Source organism: Lithobates pipiens, unplaced genomic scaffold, assembly GCF_037356315.1.
Source record: "Lithobates pipiens isolate NorthernLeopardFrog02 unplaced genomic scaffold, aLitPip1_a1.2 Scaffold_16, whole genome shotgun sequence".
In the NCBI taxonomy this organism is placed as follows: domain Eukaryota; kingdom Metazoa; phylum Chordata; class Amphibia; order Anura; family Ranidae; genus Lithobates; species Lithobates pipiens.
In genome coordinates, this window is record NW_027507748.1 from 541,747,948 (window position 1) to 541,765,714 (window position 17,767).

General features: G+C 44.7%; 1 long non-coding RNA gene across 1 annotated transcript in view; it reads left to right on the top strand.

The window, feature by feature from the left end:
• The first annotated feature begins 10,864 nt into the window (after positions 1–10,864).
• LOC143983526 (uncharacterized) overlaps positions 10,865–17,767 on the top strand; it is a 31,049-nt gene continuing 24,146 nt past the window's right edge. Inside the window, exon 1 of the long non-coding RNA XR_013274618.1 lies at positions 10,865–11,021. This is a non-coding gene — a long non-coding RNA (uncharacterized LOC143983526). The remainder of the gene's footprint in view (positions 11,022–17,767) is intronic.

Consider the following 17,767-nt stretch of genomic DNA (forward strand, 5'->3'; position numbering starts at 1 on the left):
TTTTACACAGTAAACACGGAAGTCCGCCGGGCGAACGGCGGCAATAGTCCGCCGATTGGGCGGACGGCGAACAGCCGAAATTCGGCGCGAAACGACCGCCGGGTGAACCGTTCGGCCATCCCTAATAGTAATGTGGTGGCTGCAACCGATAGTGGGGACAGGGCTGATTATTTGAGTAAATTTATTGGCGCCGAGGCTTGGGTGAGCCCCCAACTGGTGGAATAAAACTATAATGTGGCTGGGTGGGAGTCACAGTATGGGGGGACAGTGGGGCTGTAGGTGGGTCAGGGGTGTACCAAGATGGCCGCCTCTCACCTTAGTGCTTGATTTGAGTAGAGCTCCTCCGGCCACCCCTGAGGCTCAATGATTAGGTAGTGCCGGTCCTCTGGTGCTGGAGAATGTGAGGTGGCCGCCGCCAATCATGTAGGATGCGGCCTGGAGAAGCTGGAGTAGGCCTCAAGATGGCGGATGGCACCCAGAGGCCTGAGTAGGCCGCAAGACGGACCACAGGGCGGATGAGCGGCCTTGGGACAAAGAGCCACCTGGGGTGGGTGATCGCCAGTTCGGATGGCCCCTGCCACAAGTCCCGGAAGATCTGTAGGCCTTGAGGACCGCAAAATGACAGCCGAATGTACGGGGGTGGACCCGGCCGCAGGCCGGAATGCTGTACTAGCGGACCGCAGTGGGGCAGGAATCCTGCGGTCCAATTTTCAGCCACAGGTACCACCGCTACTGCTGGAAGAGGAGACCTCCGACAGTCTGTAGGGCGTGGTAGGAGATGCCGGTGGACCCGGAGGCCTCGTAGGCTGCAAGATGGCGGCCAGAGATCCGGGGATGGGGACGGCCACGGACTGGGTAGCGATGGGCTGGCAACCAAAATGGCACAGGTCAGCTCAAGGGGAGCCCAGATGTTAGTGTGGAGGTCCTGGAGGTGAAAGGAGCGTTCGATGGCACTGGATGGCTGCGGATTGCATTCGAGGCTGCGGAGCACATCCAAAGTGCGACTGTCGTCTTGCTCGTCCGGACACGCCCCCCTAAACCTTGCACAACTTAACCGCTTTCCGACCAGCCGCCACAGTTGTACTGCGGCAGGTTGGCTCCCCTGGGCGAAACGATGTTACCTTGTGTTGGTTCTCCTTTTGACAACTAGGGGGCGCTCGTGCGCCACCGGAAACCGTTGCGCGTGCGGTGATCACCCGTGATCGCTCCACACAGCAACAGAACAGAGATCTGTCAATGTAAATAGACAGATCACTGTGCTGTCAGGGGTGAGGAGACTGATCTGTTGTTAATACTAAGTATGAACAACGATCGCTCTCTTCACTCAGGCAGTCCCATACCCCCACAGTTAGAATCACTCCCTAGGACACACAATTAACCCCTTGATCACCCCCTACTGTTAACCCTTTCCCTGCTAGCGGCATTTTTAGAGCACTGATCGCTGTATAAATATGAATGGTCACAAAAAATGTGCCAAAAGTGTCCAATCTGTCTGCCATAATGTCGCAGTCATAATAAAAAAAAAAATTGATGATCACCGCCATTACTAGTAAAAAAAGTAAAAAAGAATACATTTTGGCCTAAACTGAGGAAAAAAATTAGCTTTTTTTAAAAAAAATGGGGATATTTATTATAGCAAAAAGTACAAAATATTCGGGGTTATTTACTAAAGGAAACACCACTTTGCACTGAAAGTGCACTTGGAAGTGAAGTCTCTGTAGATCCGAGGGGGACATGCAAGGAAAATAAAAAACAGCATTTTAGCCTGCACATGATTGGATGATAAAATCAGCAGAGCTTCCCCTCATTTCAAATCTACCCCTTAGATTTAGAGCGACTGCACTTCCAAGTGTACTTTCAGTGCAAAGTGGATTTGCCTTTCGTAAATAACCGCCTGTATGCCCTGTAGTATTAAAAAAAAGAACCTTGAAATGATATGTAACACTATGCCTATGCACCTGTTTGCCTCTCCTCCACACACATATTCACTCCCTATTTTTTTTCACCACTCATTTCCATTTGTTTGCGTGTTAGAGCGACTGCATTTTCAAGTGCAATTGCAGTGCAAAGTGGATTTGCCTTTCCTAAATAATACCATTTGTGTTTTTTTCTAAATTGTAGCTCGACGACCGTGCAATTGTCAGTTAACCCCTTCCCGCCGAGCGTACGCAGATGTGCGTACTCGGCTTCCGGGGGGTATACTGGGATGATGCCCGCACCTGCAGGCATCATCACGGTACCGTTTTTTACAGGGGGCAATCAGCTATCCAGCCATAACAACCGAAGCGGCTAAAAGCCGCTCGGCTGTTATGCCGGAGGAGTGGGAGGGGACGCCCCCCCTCCCGCCGCCTCTCGTCGCTGTTACCGGTGCTCCCGCTTGATCGGGAGCACCGATTCACAATCAGATGCCTCCGGCTGCTGGGGAGGAACTGGAATGACGCCGTAATCGGCGTCATTCCAGTCTCCTAATGGTAAACACGGAAGCGATGTCATAACGTCACTTTCCGTTTAAACGGCTGCCAATGGCGCCGGTTTTAAAAAAATATACGGTATTCAGAATCGCAGTTTTCGGCAATCTGAATACATTGAAGTGTAAAGGAGGGATGGGGGGGTCTTTTAGACCCCCCATCCCTCCATAAAGAGTACCTGTCACCACCTATTACTGTCATAAGGGATGTTTACATTCCTTGTGACAGCAATAAAAGTGATCAAAATTATTATTTTTTTTAAAACAATTTATTAATTTTAAAATAAATAAAATAAATGTAAATTTTTTTTTTTTTAAAGTGCCCGCTGTCCCTGCGAGCTCGCGAAGCAAAGAAAACGCATACGGAAGTCTAGCACTAGACCTCCTCTGTAACGCTAACCTGGTAACCGTAAAATTTTTTTTAAAGCATCGCCTATTTTTAGATTTTTAGGTACCGAAGTTTGTCGTCTTTCCCCGAGTGCGTGCAATTATAAAGCATGACATGTTTGGTATCTATTTACTCGGCATAACATTATCTTTCACATACTGTGGGACATAAAATATTGCAACAATCGCCGTTTTATTCTCTAGTGTCTCTGCTAAAAAAATATATATAATGTTTGGGGTGTTCCAAGTAATTTTCTAGCAAAAAATATGGATTTTAACTTGTAAACACCAAATGCCAAAAATAGGCTTAGTCATGAAAGGGTTAAAGTGATGCTGTGCCAAATCGCAAAAAATGGCCTGGTCATTGAGCAGCCAAATCTTATGGGGCTGAAGTGGTTAAAGAAATATACAAGACTATTATATTCAAATAGGCTGGCTCCCTTTTAGATGAAGTCCAATGTAATTAAGGCAAATGAGAAAAAAGGATAATAAAAGGGTAAACCGTATTCCTTGAAATCCAGATGTCTTCAGCTAGCCTCTTTGTTTTGTAACGAGTAATCCTTGATGGCAGGGTGTAGAAAATTTTACAGAACTTTGGTTTATCCTTGTTGTATTGTAACTTCCTTCTTTTATGATCGTAATGATGTTATCCAATATAGCTATTAGAATCAATAATGTGAACTGGGCATAGGTGTCTGCTTTCAGTGTTCATTATAACATAAAATCTAACTTCTGTGGGACTACAAGTAACACCAGCTGAACTGTGTAAATGATGTCTGAAAGCAGTGTCTTTACTATAACATGGGCTATGCCCGCTCACCACTCTGAAGCACAGATGAAGTTAGCAATGATGTAGATGCTGAGAAGAATCTAACTGGAAATCTCTCTCTCTCTCTCTGTATCCTGGCTCTGGGTAATGGTGCCCACTGTGCCATGCTGCAGCCCACTGGGATTTGAATTGCAGGCATCTCTGGATGACCTGGAACACCTTCCGGTCTGCTGCAAGGAAGTAGCGATGCTGTCCGCAGAGGCCCCTCAGGTATAGCTGTCTGGCTCCCCGCTGTGTAGGCCGCAAATCATCAACAACTCACTGTCACACAGACCTCCTGCTGTCTGGAGTCAAATCTGTTCTGTCCACTTTGCATTCTGTTAATTGTAGTTCAGATCAGTCCTGCTGGCATAGTCACTTCAGCATTCTGAACTACACATCCTATGATGCTTTGCTCTAAATCCTATCATAGGAAAGGAAATTGGAAATTGACACATAGAGTCCAGCAAACACTAGAGGGAGCCAATCCCACATTAATAACACAGAAAATGTCTCCAGATTGTAGGCATAATAGCAAGTCCTGCCTACATTTGGAATGAGCAGTGCATGTTAGTTAAGGTCACGTGCTTTGCTCTATATCAGTGACACAAATCAGTGCCCATCAGTGACACAAATCAATGCCTATTACTGGTGCCAATCAGTGCTGCCTTTTAGTGACCATCAGTGCCTGCTCATCAGTGCTGCCCATAAATTCCTATCAGTGCTGTCCATCAGTGCCCTTCAATGCCACCCATTAGTGCCCATCAGTGCTGCCCATCAGTGCTCCCTATCAGTGCCCACCAGTGCTGCCTATCAGTGCCCACTAGTGCCACCCATTAGTGCCCATCAGTGCTGCCCATCAGTGCTCCCTATCAGTGCCCACCAGTGCTGCCTATCAGTGCCCACTAGTGCCACCTATCAGTGCTCATCAGTGCCGCATATCATTGCCATCTATCAGTGCCCATCTGTGCAGCATAATAGTGCCTCCTCATCGGTGCTGCCTCATCAGTGCCCATCAGTGCCGCCTCATGAACGCACATCAGCGAAGGAGAAAAATGACTTATTTACAAAATTTAACTAAGAAAAACTTCTTATTTTTTTCAAAATTTTCTGTCTTTTTTTGTAAAAAATAAAAAAGCCCAGCAGTGATTAAATACCACCCAAAGAAAGCTCTATTTGTGTGAAGAAAATTATAAAAAATAATATTTGGGTACAGTGTTGCATGACCACGCAATTGTCTTTCAAAGTGCGACAGAGCTGAAAGCTGGAGAAAAATTTCATTTTTTTTAGGCTTTTCCCCTCTCTGTTTTCACCTTGTAATATTGCCAGTAACATATCTCCTGTATTACAGTGCCCCTAATCTGGATGATGGAGCATAGGGACACCTTTAGACAGTAGCATTTTCAGTCAATGCAGGAGGGGAGTGTTAGATGCACTAGCAGATTTACATACAATAACAAACTGAAGCCAAACTCCAGCTCACATATAAGCAAACCATTTTTTTTTCCTTTTGGGATAAAGGTTTTATATAAATAAATAAAAGCTGGTCATTATTAGCACCCCAGTCAATAGTAAATGGTTTGCCTCAATTCTCAAACTTCTACATATGCAGAGAAGCTTTTTTTTTTTTTTTTTTAAACAACAGAATTACTGGCCAGATCACCAGGTGAAAAATAAAAAAAGAAAGCCTGAAAAAGAAAAGAATGCAGTCATCACATTTAAGAACTGGTAAGCTGCAATATAATAAATGTTTGCTTTTGTGTGTAGTACCCTTGTCTTAAACAGAACTGTTAGTAAATTTAGTTGTGCTAGGTAGTAACTAACCTGACTAATTTGTGGCTTGATCAAATGGTTTTCTCTACTGCGTCAATTTGGTTTGGGAGACAGATTTATATCATGTCCAGTTTATTGAGGCCCCAACTAGGAAAGAAGCTCTGTTGGACCTGGTAATCTCAAACCATGCAGAGCATATTACTAATGTCCAGATAAAGGAACACCTGGGTAGCAGTGATCATAACATGATTTCCTTTGATGTTAGCGCTAAACAAGAAATACATACGGGTAAGATAAAAACACTTAACTTCAAGAGAGCAAATTTTCCAAGGATGAGGGCTGCTCTCCAGGACTTAGACTGGGAGAGAATATTCTCTTCAATGGGCACAGAAAAAAAATGGAAATTCTTCAAAAAGACTGTTTGGGACCTCACTGCAAAGTATATTCCCATGGGTAATAAGTTTAAAAGGCTAAAAACAAAACCTATGTGGCTCACAGCCAAAGTTAAAAAAGCTATAAACTATAAGAGAAGAGCTTTTAAAAAATATAAAAATGAAGGATCACTAGTGTCATTTAAATGTTACAAAGAATTTAACAGAATATGTAAAAAGGAAATCAAGGATGCAAAAATTCAAAATGAACGACAGATTGCAAAAGATAGTAGGACAAACCCCAAAAAATTCTTCAAATATATTAATAGTAAAAATGTCAAGTCTGAGCATGTAGGCCCTTTACAAAATAATCTAGTGTAAGTGACTGGGGACAAAGAGAAGGCTAATTTATTAAATACTTTCTTCAGCTCTGTGTACACAAAAGAGCATGGGGGAGCGCATGTCCATAATGGGGGTAATAGTGACACAGCCCCAAATGATCCACAATGGCTCAAAAATGATATGGTCCAGAAATATTTAGACAGAATAAAGGTGGATAAAGCACCTGGCCCTAATAGCATCCACCCACGGATCCTAAGGCTCGGTTCACACAGGGGGTGATGCGAGGCGACACGACTTGCCGCGCCGCGACCTGCCGCGACCTCAGCGGCGACTTGCAAATGACTTCTGTATAGAACTCAATGCAAGTCGCCCGAGGTCGCCCAAAAGTAGTACAGGAACCTTTTTTCTAAGTCGGAGCGACTCGAGTCGCTCCTCTTAGAACGGTTCCGTAGTACAGAACGGGGGCGACTTGTCAGGTCGCGGCACGGCAAGTTGTGTCGCCTCGCGTCGCCCCCTGTGTGAACCGAGCCTTAAAGAATTGAGCTCTGTAATTTCAGAGCCATTGTATCTAATTTTTAGGGACTCATTAATGACGGGAATAGTCCCACTGGATTGGCGCAGGGCGAACGTGGTGCCTATATTTAAAAAGGGATCAAAGTCTTTACCAAGTAACTATAGACCTATTAGCTTAACTTCTATAACTGGGAAGATACTGGAGCGTTTAATAAAAGACCACATCGACGAGTTCTTGCTGAACAAAAACACTTTAAGCAACAGACAACATGAATTCATGAAAGACAGAAGTTGTCAGACAAATCTGATTTCTTTTTATGAGGAGGTAAGTAAAACCTTGGACAGAGGGGTGGCGGTGGACGTGGTATACTTGGATTTTGCAAAAGCGTTCGATACAGTTCCCCACACACGGCTCATGTGTAAGGTAAAGTCTACAAGTTTGGAAATATCAGTTTGTAAATGGATAGAAAATTGGCTAAAAGACAGAATTCAGAGAGTAGTAGTTAATGATTCTTACTCTGAATGGTCTAAGGTTATCAGTGGTATACCCCAAGGTTCAGTGCTGGGACCCTTACTTTTTAACATCTTTATAAATGATATTGGGATATTGGGATATTGATATTGGGATCAAAAGTAACATTTCTGTCTTTGCAGTTGACACCAAGATATGCAGTGGAATAACACCCTTACAGGATGTCTCCAATTTACAAGCCGACCTCAATACACTGTCTAATTGGGCGACTATGTGGCAGATGAGGTTTAATATTGATAAATGTAAATTTCTGCACTTGGGGGCTAAGAATATGCATGCATCATACATGCTACGGGGAGTACAACTGGGGGGATCCATAGTGGAGAAGGATCTGAGGGTTTTGGTAGATCATAATCTCAATAATAGCATGCAATGCCAAGCTGCTGTTTTCAAAGCGAGCAAAGTCCTTTCTTGTATTAAGAGAGGTATGGACTCCAGAGAGAGAGATATAATTTTGCCCCTGTTCAAATCATTAGTAAGACCTCACCTGAAATTATGCAGTTCAGTTTTGGGCACCAGTTCTCAAAAAGGATATCGGGGAACTGGAGAAAGTGCAGAGAAGGGCAACCAAACTGATAAGAGGCATGGAGGAGCTCAGCTATGAGGAGAGATTAGAGGAACTACATTTATTCACTCTTGAGAAGAGGAGAATAAGGGCGGATATGATCAACATGTTCAAATATATTAGGGGTCCATATAGTGAACTTGGTGTTGAGCTGTATGGTCAACCAGAGGACAAGGGGGCACTCTTTACGTCTAGAGGAAAAGAGATTTCATCTTCAAGTACGGAAAGGTTTCTTCACAGTTAGAGCTGTGAAAATGTGGAATAGACTCCCGCCAGAGGTGGTTCTGGGCTTCTGGCCAGCTCAGTAGATTGCTTTAAGAAAGGCCTGGATACTTTCCTGAATGTACATAATATAACTGGGTACTAACATAGGTAAAGTTGATCCAGGGAAAATCCAATTGCTTCTTGGGGGATCAGGAAGAAATTTTTTTCCTCTGCTGTAGCAAATTGGAGCATGCTCTGCTGGGGTTTTTTTTCGCCTTCCTCTGGATCAATTGTGGGCATAAAATTGGGTATTTGGATTGTACGATTATTTTTTATTTTATTTATTTGTTTTTAAGGTTGAACTGGATGGACTTGTGTCTTTTTTCAACCTGACTAACTATGTAACTATGTATGCAACTACTGTACACTGCCCCAACAGCAAGGGTGAGGATTAATGACACCCTATCAGAGCCATTTCCTCAGTTTCATGGTACACGGCAGGGTTGCCCATTGTCGCCCCTGCTGTTTGCCCTCACATTGGAACCTCTTGCAGCTATAATACGGGCCTCTCCTAATATTGTGGTCTTCCGGCAGGGTCAAAGTGAGGGGAAAATCTAATTTTACGCAGACGATACCTTGCTGTACTTGAGAGATATTGGGGACTCCTCAAGGGTGGTAATGTGCCTGATCAATCAGTTTGGGTGGCTATCAGGCTTTGCCATTAACTGGCATAAATCGGCTCTTTTACCACTAGATCCTCTATTGGCACCTTTACCAGATGATGTCTCTCACATACAGGTCATTACCTCATTCAAATATTTAGGTATAGTAGTGACAAAAGACCCAGGAGACTATATTACACTAAACCTGAAACCAATACTATGGATGTTTCAACATAAACAGGCCAGTTCGGGTAAGTTACCACTGTCAGTAACTGTACGGGTAAATCTTATCAAAATGATCTGGGCACCACAACTATTCTACATTTTACATAACGCCCCAGTCTGGATACCACAGTACTGGTTCCAATGGGTTGATTCACAATTCAGGGTCCTCATCTGGAGAGGTGGAGTGGCATGTATTAAACTTGCCACTCTGCAACTCCAAAAAGATCAGGGTGGAATGGCTGTTCCGCACCCACAAATGTACTACCTTGCAGCCCAACTGCAACATTTCACGGGGTAGGATCTTGGAATAGCCAGGGATCCTTCCGGGAGTCTTCTTGTTGGCCCAGGAACGGCTTATACAGCCCTGTCCCATATGGAAATGGGACTCCCTAAAGTCCTATTTAATTGCCCCTTGACTCAGCTACTGATGAAAGTATGGAAAGGGGTTAAAAACACACTCAGATTAACAGGCTATATGCGCCAAACCTCCATTTGGCACAACGGCTTCTACACAGATTTAGCCAAGGTTCCCAAACACCCGATTTGAGAAAGGGCAGGGAATACATTTCTATGTGAAATTCTTGATGGGCCCACCCTAAAACCATACTACCAATTACTGAGTGAATTCCTCATGCTTAAATGTCACCATTACCAGTATGTTCAACTACACTATTCTCTGAGATGCCAAAGTAGACACTCTAAATTGAAACTCCGCGTTCCTAGACTCCCTATACACTGAACCTGAGAAGAAAGGATTTCTAGAATCTATACGCATCTATGGTCACACATAAAAGCCCCTGACCTTTTACCTTGTAGGGAGGGGTGGGAAAGAGATGTTGGCTCCATTGATGGCAAACAGTGGGAGCAGATTTTGGAGGTAGGACCATTGGTATCAGTGTCGGCGGCACAGAGACTATCCCATCTGTTCATACTGCACTGCGTGTACCGTACACCGGTGCAGTTGCACTAATGGCCAAACGAGATACTCCCATTTGTCCGAAATGTCAAGCCCAATCGGGTGATCTTATTCATATGCTGTGGAGATGCCCTAAATTGGTGAGGTATTAGAGCACCATCATTGCCAAAATCAATAGTATATTCCAGATTCAATTAGCAGTAGACCCACTAACGTGTCTGTTAGGGAATCTTAATGAAGAACTGTACAACCCTCTAGTATACATTGCCCTCACAAGACTCCTATATCTAGCAAGAAAGCTGATTGCTCGATTCTAGCTCTCCACAAATGCACCAAAAATAACACAATGGATCCAACAGGTCAATACCATCCTTATCTGGGAAAAAAATACTTACCATCATAGGAAATAACCAAAAAATTTCTATCTATATAACAGACTTGGTTGAACTCTCCAGAGGTGGCACCCCCACAGCTGGCATTAGACAGCTGGGATAGTAGCTTGTGTAAGCTAATTTCAGAGATTTATAGGGTAAAATAGGTGACCCGCCAAGAGAGATCTGCTAGTGCTCTAAGATCATGGTCACTCTCATGCATATCACCAGTTGGACTGGAGAGAGTTTTTTTCTTACGATTTAATTCTATATGTACTTCTTCTCCTTTTTGTTTTGTTTGTATGGCACACCTCCTCTAGTTATTTGTGCTGAGAACTCAGGGTATTGCACAATGCTTTTTTTGGCATAAGATAAATGAGATGGTTAGACATTTACCACCACCTATAGATTTTTTTGCTTATTATGCAAAATACTGTTGTTTAAAGATTGTATACCTATGCAATGGCACCATGTAGTGCCTTGGGTTCTTATTAATAATAAAAACCTTCTATTGATTTAAAAAAAAAAAATTCTCCTAAGCTTGAATGGAACTGTGATTCTCTCTTTTGTCAATAGATGGCACTGTTACCTTTGGCATTAGTATGATAGATTACAGTAAATTCAGGTTATGAGTAAATGTGCTTTTTCTAGCCACTGAGGCTGCTGGGATAGTCTATTTATTTGGAGAGAATCAGGTGATTGGAGTTCTTTCCACCCAGGCTGCAGCCTGGGTGGGTGTGTGTAGAGCAGCAGCAGAGGTGTAGGCCTGAAGCCTGAGGCCTAGCCACGTGTAAAGAGGCTCAGCCCGAGGGGAGCCTGATCATTGCCAGGAGGCATAGGAGAAGAAGTTGCCAGAGGGTCAACCACTCTTGTTGCCGGAGGCAGGTGAAAAAAGTATAGAGTTTTGAAGGAGTGCCAGAGCATACTCTTCATCAGCCGGGGATGGTGAAATGTTGGGAAAGCTTCAGGAGAGAACTCATCCAAGACATACATCGGGTAGCTGTGCGTAAAGCTTGGAGTACAGCAGGTAGCTGTGAGTAAAGCTTGGAGTACAGCAGGTAGATGTGAGTAAAGCTTGAAGGAGAACAGCAGGTAGCTGTAAGTAAAGCTTGAAGGAGTACTGCAGGTAGCTGTGAGTAAAGTTGAAGGAGTACTGCGGGTAGCTGTGAGTAAAGTTGAAGGAGTACTGCAGGTAGCTGTGAGTAAAGCTTGAAGAGAAGTACAGAGGGTAGCTATGAGTAAAGCTTGAAGAGAACTAGAGCGGGTGAGTAAAGAGTGAGGGATTCGGGCGGGTAGCTGTGAGTAAAGCGTGAGGGATCCAGCGGGTAGCTGTGAGTCAGAGGAACCCAGCCGGTAGCTGTGGGTGAAGCTTGAATAATACAGCAGGTAGCTTTGAGCTAAGCTTGAGGATCTATAGTGGGATACTGTGAGTAAAGTGGTTGCAATAGGAGACAGCAGATACTACGAAAGACAGATCGCAGCATTCAGCTTAAAGGCCCTTTTCTGTATTGCTGTACTATGTTTGTCTGCGGAGTCTGCCTATTGCTATTGCATTTGCCCAAGGGTGTCCTGTGCCCTAACCCTCTCTCCTATGTTCCTGTTAAGAGAAATAAAACTCTCTTTGTTCATTTTCAAAAGTGACTGGCACCCATCTTTGCACCTTGCACTACACTCACAATGCCTAGTAACCTGCACCCTGAGGAGGAATGTCAGCTCTCCTTGACTCTGGGGGTCACCATCAGGCCTCTGGAGGTCGGGAAGACTGCTACATGTGTTTAATACCACTGTAAGAATACATACTTAATATAGAAAAGCTTCTAGAGTTTAGTGTCGCTTTAAGTAAAAAAATTGCCGCAAGTTCAAAGGTAAGTCTGATATTGGCTGGATTTTGGCAGTGTATTGTTTGATGAATCATTGTCAATGTGTACATAGCATAGCTTTTTTTTTTTTTTTAATGATCTACCACTAGGTGGCTCTATTCTGTTAAAGATGGTGAGCCATATTCTCAACACAGATTCTGTGCACAAAAGTTGTTACTAGGCTGTCAAGCATACATAGTATTATTACACTCACAGTCACATTTTTGAGTTTATTCCCAGATTTCAAAAACATGTTTGTATTCTTGGAGCAATAATGTGTATGACTACACTGCAAAACTCCCAACCGCCTTTAGCTTAAAGTGGAACTAAACTCACCTACTCTCACCCCCTTTCCAGCAACCAACATCTTCACCCAGTCTTCTTCTGGGTTTGGTATATTCGGTCACCTTGATTTGAGGATCGTAATGGCAGAAATCTAGTAAGGCCCAGAGCAAGAGAAATGAAATGAAAAGATAGTGCAGGGCTGGCATGACAGGGTGAGATGGGGAAGCAACTATAGGGTTAAGGATTGTAGGTGAAGAATAGAGGAGAGGTATGATTGGTTGGAGCAACAGGATAAGGAGGGGTTTGTTGGAGTTTATTTAAGACCCCTTTCACACTGGGGCGTTTTTCGGGCGTTTTTCATGCGCTTTAGTGGTAAAAAAAGGCGCCCGTAAAGCGCTTGAAAGAAGTTGCAACTGCAATCCCAATGTAAAAGCTCGAGTGCTTTCACACTGAGATCCCTTTCACACTGGAGCGTTTTTCAGGTGCTTTAGCTTTAAAAAAAAGCGCCTGTAAAGTGCCTGAAAGAAGCCGCAACTGCAATCCCAATGTAAAAGCCCGAGTGCTTTCACACTGAGGCGCTGCGTTGGATAGGCGTCAAAAAAAGTCCTGCAAGCAGCTTCTTTGCAGCTCTTTTGGAGCGGTGAATACAATGCTCCTAAAGCGCCTCTTCCCATTGAAATCAATGGGAAGCACCTGTAAAACGTCTGAAAAGCGCCTGAAAAGCGCTATTGGCAGCAGCGTTTTGTGGGTGCTTTTAACCCTTTATTTGGCCACTAGCAAGGGTTAAAAGCTCCCCAATAACGCTCAAAAAATGCTGGTAAAGCGTTGCTAGTTTAACATTTGACATTGTGAAAGGGCTCTAAAACCCCTTTCACACCAGGGCGTTTTGCAGGCGCTATAGCGTTAGAAATAGCGTCTGCAAAATGGCCTAAAGAAGCTGCACCATTGTGTGTAGTGTGAAAGCCCAAGTGCTTTCACAGTACAGCGGTGCGCTGGCAGGACTTCAGGGAAAAGTCCTGCCAGCAGCTTCTTTGGAGCGGTGAAGGAGCTGTGTGTTTACCGCTCCTCCACCGCTGCTCCCCATTGAAATCAATGGGGCAGCGCCGTAATACCGCCGGCAAAACGCGGCGTATTGCCGACGGTTTTAACCCTTTCTCGGCCGCTAGTGGGGGTAAAAGTGCCCCGCTAGCGGCCGAAATGAGCGGCATTTTACAGCCCACGCTAATGGCGGTGTGGTGTGAAAGGGGTCTTAAAGCACTTGGGCTTTCACATTGGGACTACAGATGAGGCTTCTTTCAAGCGCTTTACAGGCCTTTTTTTTAACGCTAAAGCACCTGAAAAACGCCCCAGTGTGAAAGGGGTCTAAGGGATAGGTGGACTTTCCCGGGCATTAGTGGAGGGACAGGTGACAAGCAGGCAGTTTCCCACCCACCCTCCCTGTGTTTGCTTGTTTGGTTTGTTTTATTTCTTTGCAGGTGCAGTATGAACAGGCGATGTCATGGCAGCTGATGGAGCGGCGGTGGTTGGTCTTTTGACTGTGGAAGAAAATGTGGTAGGGATGGAAGCGTGGGGGACTCATCGCTGGTATGTGCCCTTCTGGTATATTTCAGTTAACTAAGGTTAGTTGGAATATGGTAATGGTTGCACTGTGGGTGTGGGTTGTCTCCGAGCTGGTGTGCCACGGCTGGAGGCCTAGTATGGTAAAGGGTCCCGCAGTGTTACAAGTGGAACAATTTTGAATTCTGGGTGCCGTCAAAGACCAACAGGCTGAAGACTGTTAGTTGTGTTTCAGATGTTGATGGAAAAATAATGTGAATTTTTAGTAAGTTGTTTTTGTTAAAAAAAAAAGGTTGCTTTGGCCATTTGTACTCCAGTTCATGTGCGGTCTCATTAATTTAGGTAATATCAAGGGGTATGGTGAGTACTTATGGTCAGGCAGACACCAAAGAAGGTGGGACATCTGATCTACACTGGTCATGTGCATGCAGTTTATTTCTTCTGCAATGCAAAGCCTTCCTGCTCGCAATTTTTTTCATTTTTAAGTTTAGTTCCATTTTAAAACCCCTCTTTCCCTCCAAAACTGTCCCTCTTTTATGTATGAGTATATATAACAAACAAATGTATTAAAAAACTGGTCAGATTGACATTTTTATTATATTTGATATAAAACCTCTGTTAGCCACCCATGTTTACTCTGAGCTACTACATACAATTTTAGTAAAGTTGATAGGGATATGGCAAGGCTTCTTTTTTTTTTTCATTTGCTTGTCAGTTTGTGGGCAGGTCAGGGTGACAGGGTGGTCGTCAGGTCCTGCGTGTTTCCCTTCTCGTTGGGTGCCAAGCAAAAGTCACATGAGAGGCCTACCCCGGGTGGGTTCTTCTGGGCTATGCTAGGCACTTTGTTATGTTCATCGCACTATACCTGGGGTACCTTTACTTGAGCCACGCTCATGACCCAGACAGATGGTTAAACACGAATGAACGCTAACAAACTCTCTTGATGTCACATACACTAACACACTCACTTGTGCACTTAGGAGTCCTTGTCCTCTCCACCTGTTCAGCTTATCATCCCTACCTCACTCCCAGTAACAGCATGTGTGCATTTCACTATTTCTCTTCCGTACCTGTGTACAGGATGAGGGTAGTGGCAGTGCAGATCTGCTCCTGTTGCTATGGGAGACATATTGCAGCTAAAGGAGTGTCAACAAGCTGTCCCTCACTGCAAGAGGCTATCTCACCTGCCACGTGCATATGTCCCAATTTTTGGAGATGGGAAAAAGGGACATATATTATCAAAAGTATGTAGGCATAGGACTCACCCCCTGCCACGTCCCCTTAAAAGAGAATGATGTAGCATCCTGTAGTTTAGGCATTTACTTGCCAGGAGCAGTTATCCTGGTTGATTGATAGAGATCTATTGATTTCTCTCTAAGTTTGGCATTGTTGCACTTTTCTCTTCTACCACCAGGTGGCTGGGTACTTGGTGGTACTAGATATGAGAAGGGCAACCCAAGGTCAGGTTATGGGTAGGTAGGGTATCTCAGCCAATGGGCAGGGGTTTTCTTGAATCCCTTTGCCTGCTGGGAGAACCTTTATACCCGGGTGGAGTCAGGTGATCTAGGTTCTGTGCCACAGTGACAGCTGTGTGGGTGGGTGGACGTGTGTCGTATTGTCCGGGCTGCTAGACCGGAGATTGGGCCTATCCCAGGCACATCTGGCTGCTAGTCTGTCTGAGAGCCTATCCAGAAGCAAAAGAGCAGCGCAGGGTTGGGATTGTGGCTTGCAGTCCAAGCAAAAGGGACAGCTCTGCCGGCTGGAGAACCTGACGCGGTCGGAGGTAGAGGAGAACCTGTTGCCAGTAAGGGACTATCCACCTTACTACCAGGGACCACAGTGAGTAACTGAAGCAAGTACCGGAGCAGCATTTTCACCAGATGGGGATGGTGAATAATCTGGAAACTTTAGTGGGACTCAAGCCAGGAACCCAGCCAGTGGAGGTGACGCTTGCAGAGCAGCTTTGTGTGTAGCTAGGGATAGAGTGAGCCAGCGTGGGTGAAGCTTGAGAGGTATCTAGAGTGCCAAGCTAGGGACCCAACAGAGAAGTGGGGGTTTAGCGCTTGAGGTAGATACCACCGTTAAGATTGGAGGAGCTCAAGGGATTCAGTGGCAGTGAATCAGTGGGTCTAGTGAGAGACCAGGAGCTTACCGTATGGAAGAACTACATGGAGAAGTTGTAGTGAAGCTGAAAGAACTGTTATGCTTTGTGTTAAACTTTGTGGAACTGTTAAAAACTGTTGCCATAGGAGACAACATTCCTGCACTTGCAGATGTGGCTTCTTGCTGGAGGCCTTTCCCTGCACAGCTGTCCTATTGAAGTCTCGAAGTCTGCTAATTGAGTTTGCAACTATCTAAGGGTGTCCTGGCCCTAACCCTCTTCCCCCCCCAAAAATACAAAAAGGACTGTTAGGAGAAAGAAAACCTCTTTTACATTCAAGAAGTGTCTTGTGTCCAATGACTTTCACCATCTTTGCACCCACTATGCCTCACAATCCACTACATACAGAAGGATGTCAGCTGTCTCTAGCCCTGGAGGTTCTCATTAGACTGAAGGAGGCCTAGGACCTTGCTACAATTATATAAAAAAAAAAATATTAGTTAAACCCACAAATCCTTTTTTTTTACCACTACTATTCCTTTATATGGGTGTAGCACCTTGATGTTTAGGCAGAGTTGCTCCTAAATTTACCTGCCAGGTGTAGTTACCTTGGCTCATTGTTAGGGATCAAGTGAGTTCACTCTAAGTCTGGAGTTGCTGGACTTCTCTCTTTTGCCACTCGGTGGCTGGATACCTGGTGACATTAGATAAGACAAGGGCAAAGCAAGGACAGATTAGGAGTATATGGGGTATCTCAGCCAATGGGCAGGGGTTTTCTTAAATCCCTTAGCCTGCTGAGGTAATCTATATATTTGGATGGAGTCAGGTGATCGAGGTTCCTTGTCACCTTGTCGGCTGTCTGGCTGGACGGGCTGCTAGGCTGGTGTTTAGGCCTATCGCAGGCACATCTGGCTGCTAGGCTGTCTGAGGGCCTATCCAAAAGCAAGAGAGCAGTGCAGGGTTGAGACTGCAGCTTGCAGTCCAACCAAATGTGACGGTTTTGCCGGCCGGAGAACCTGTAATGGTCGGAGGTAGATGGGAAGCTGTCACCACCAAGGGACCAACCACCTTATTAACAGGGACCACAGTGAGTAGCTGAAGCAAGTACCAGAGCAGTATTCTCACCAACCAGGGACGGTGAAGAATTGGGAAACTTCAGCAGAGGTCAAGCCAGGGACCCAGCTGGTGGAGGTGGCGCTTGCAGAGCAGCCTTGTGTGTCAAGCCAGGGACCGAGCAGGCCAGTGGGGTGAAGCTTGAGAAGTATCTGGAGTGCCAAGCTAGGGACCCAGAGGAGAAGCAGGGGTGATGCTTGAGGGAGATACTAAAGTGCAGATTGGAAGAGCTCAAGGGATTCAGTGGCAATGAACCAGCAAATCTAGTGAGGGAGACTGGGAGCTTAGTGGGTTAAGAATTGTATTTGAGCATATATTCTTAATCTTAACCCCAAAAATCTTAGCTTCCTCCAAAGCTCTATTTTTTTTTTTTTTTTTTAATGCTGTCATCTGGCTTCCTGTTAGAAGGTGACTACGTTCATTCTCCATGGTGCCGCTCTATGTTGAAATGTAGCCACTCTCTCTTGCTTGCTCGCAATATAGACTAGGCCAGGTTAGGTAGGTACTGTAGGTTCTAAATAATTGGGGGGGGGGGGGGTTTGGGAGCTACCAGAGGACATTAAAAGGAGGCAGAAAAACAGTTTTGTAAAAAAAAAAAATAGATTACATGGCCATTATATAGTTTATGGATTACTTTTGGAAAATGAGGATATTGTTTTGTGTCAGTTTAAGCCTGGTATACACCAGAAGAATTTTGTTTGCAAAAAATTTGTTTG